The sequence below is a fragment of the Poromitra crassiceps genome (genome assembly GCF_964638095.1).
Source record: "Poromitra crassiceps genome assembly, chromosome: 6".
Lineage (NCBI taxonomy): Eukaryota > Metazoa > Chordata > Actinopteri > Beryciformes > Melamphaidae > Poromitra > Poromitra crassiceps.
The window spans coordinates 47139397-47142473 of NC_139627.1; the positions used below are offsets into that span (position 1 = coordinate 47139397).

Genomic DNA, 3077 nt, shown 5'->3' on the forward strand with positions numbered 1-3077 from the left:
CTATGGTTCAAACTCAGTTTTGCAGGTATTTTGAATGATTTGGTTACTTTCATCTCTGTCGTACATCATGGTGAATTAATGATCATAAAACAAAGACGAAACAAAAGTATTTATTTTTATGGTTTTGGGTGGTATGCCACTGTAGAAAATGGAATGTGGAATGTTTAAGGCCATTTTTATCACGTCTTACTTTTAGACACATAACTCATAAAAATAAAATACTCATAACCTTTGATCTGAGAGACCTAGCTCAGTCATTCAAAAAGTTAAATACTTAGATAAGATACTTTATAGATGCTTTATAATGACCTATGACAGTGAAACTGGCCTAAATCCGTTGTGTGGCAATACATATTCGTCAACTTGGAGTGTAAGTTGTCCTCCTTATTTGACCTATCTCAACTATTGCAACATTGCATCGGCGGCCACACATCCATCTTATCTTACTAAATTACTCGTCATCCAGAAGAGATTCTTAAGAATGATTTCCCACTAACTCAGTAATTCTCATGAACCATCTGACAATTGATAAGATTGTCTTCCAAACAGGCATGTTCATGTTCAAATTCTTAAACTGTAAACAGAATCTTCATTTCCCCTTCATAATCTCTAGAGGCACTCATCTGACTTTTATTCATACCCAACCATTTCAAAACAGGATTTCCCCCTATCTTGCCGCTGTCTTGCAAGACAAATATCATTGAACTGACAATAAAGTATATCGTATCGTATCGTATCGTATCTTACTACATCCAAACACCAATTCTATATAACATTTAGAGGCCCCCTTTTTTTTTAACTCCCTGTTTCCATTGCTTCCAAGTCTTCATCTCCACTTCTCTGACAGCTTTTAGGGTGCAGCTAAAGGCATGAGCCCTGGGGCTGATATCGCTGTATGATGGTCTATCTTTTTCTTTTTTCCTGCCTTTCTTTTTTTTTTCCTTCACTTAGAACTATGCTATATGCTTAGCTTAGGATGGTTTCTTTATTTTTTTTCTCCTGTATGACCCTGCTTACAGTATGATCTCCTAGCACTATCCACTGTTTTTATGCCTCCGCCGGCGAAGCCAGGCCGAAGGCTTTATGGATCCGGGTTGTCCGTCCGTACGGATGTCCGTCCGTACGGATGTTTGTTAACGCCATATCTGAGGAACGCCTGGACGGAATTTCATCAAATTTGCCTCAAACATCGACTTAGACTCAAGGATGATCTGATAAGATTTTGGTGGTCAAAGGTCAAAGGTCAAGGTCACTGTGACCTCTCGAACGCCATTTTCAAGCTTGTTAACGCGATATCTGAGGAACGCCTGGACGGAATTTAATCAAACTTGTCTCAAACATCGACTTGGACTCAAGGATGAACTGATTAGATTTTGGTGGTCAAAGGTCAAAGGTCAAGGTGAGCTCTCCAACGCCATTTTCAAGCTTGTTAACGCGATATCTCAGGAATGCCTTGACGGAATTTAATCAAACTTGTCTCAAACATCGACTTGGACTCAAGGATGAACTGATTACATTTTGGTGGTCAAAGTTCAAGGTCACTGTGACCTCTCACACACCCAATTTCCAAGCTCTGTAACGCAACATCACAGGAGCGCCTTGACGGAATCTCTTCCATTTTGCCTCAAATAGCGATTTGGACTCCAGAATGAACTAATGGCGGAGGCATAAGTCCGCGTTGCGGTCGTTCTAGTTTTTGTATTTGCTTGTTGTTTTCTTTTCTATTCATGCTAAATAAACTGAATTCAACTAAACTCACTTAGCTCCACATGGTGATGTGTGGGAAGAGGCTCCACCCACACTGTTTGATTGATAGGTGATGTGTGGGAAGAGGCTCCGCCCACACTGTGCGAGGTGGCAGCTACGCTGACGCTACTGCGTTCTTTTGCAATCTAGCCGAGATTATGACGTCGATTGAATACAACTCCAAGCCCAGCTGGGCCGACCAAGTCAAGGAGGAAGGGGATGAAGGTACACTACCATCTCCCAAAGAAAGTACCAAAGGAAACATCGAAACCATAACAGAATATAAAATCGACGGAGATGGAAAGAAGTTCAAGACAAAAACAGGCTCAAAGGCTGTTGCCAGGAGAAAGAACTGGAAGAAGTTTGGCAACTCAGAGTATGACGTACCAGGTCCTAATGTTGCCACTACCACAGTCAGTGATGATGTCCTCATGACCATCTTCAGCAAAGACAACCTGAACGCCCAAGACCAGGATGAAGATCCCATGAACAAACTGAAAGGACAGAAGATTGTGTCTTGTCATATTTGCAAAGGAGATCATTGGACCCACTGCTGCCCTTACAAGGACACTCTGGGCCCCATGCAGAAGGAGTTGGCTGAACAGTTCGACCTCTCCACCGGAGACGAGGACAAGCCTGCAGAGACAGCACAGAGTAAGATTGGGAGGTATGTGCCCCCCAGCCTGAGGGATGGAGGCACACGGAGAGAAGAGTCCATGAAGCCAAAGATCCGTGTGACCAATCTGTCTGAGGAGACCCGAGAGACAGACTTGCAGGAGCTCTTCAGGCCTTTTGGCTCCATGTCTAGCATCTACCTGGTCAAGGACAAGAACACCGGACAGTCGAAGGGCTTTGCTTTCATCAGTTTCCACTGCCGGGAGGATGCAGCCAGAGCCATCGCAGGAGTGTCAGGATTTGGATATTATCATCTTATTCTCAATGTTGAATGGGCCAAACCCAGGGCTTGACAGTTCACGCGCATTTGTGACTAAAAATAGATCTTTGCGAAGTGTAAATTGGGGCACGGTGGCGCAGCGCTGTCGCCTCACAGCAAGAAGGTCCTGGGTTCGATTCCCGCCTGGGACGCTGTGGGCGCTGAGGGTGTGTTCCCATCCCCATGTCCTCAGTGCCTACTGCCCAGGTGGGCTTGTCAGAAGGGCCTTTCTGTGCAGAGTTTGCACGTTCTCCCCGTGCCCCCTTGGGGCTTCTTTCCTCCAGATAGGCCCGCCCCGCTAAAAGACATGCAAAAAAAGTGTAAAATACGCAAACTCCCAAAGGAACGTGTGTGTCTTTTTCCACGGCGCCCCCGTGTGTGTCTGTCTCTGTATGAG

At 44.8% G+C, this 3077-nt stretch overlaps 1 pseudogene across 1 annotated transcript; it reads left to right on the forward strand.

Moving 5' to 3' along the window:
* Positions 1-1904: 1904 nt before the first annotated feature.
* LOC310778748 (eukaryotic translation initiation factor 3 subunit G pseudogene) lies at positions 1905-2714 on the forward strand (annotated as a pseudogene). The gene has a single exon. The product of its transcript is annotated as a eukaryotic translation initiation factor 3 subunit G pseudogene (transcript).
* The last annotated feature ends 363 nt before the right edge of the window (positions 2715-3077 follow it).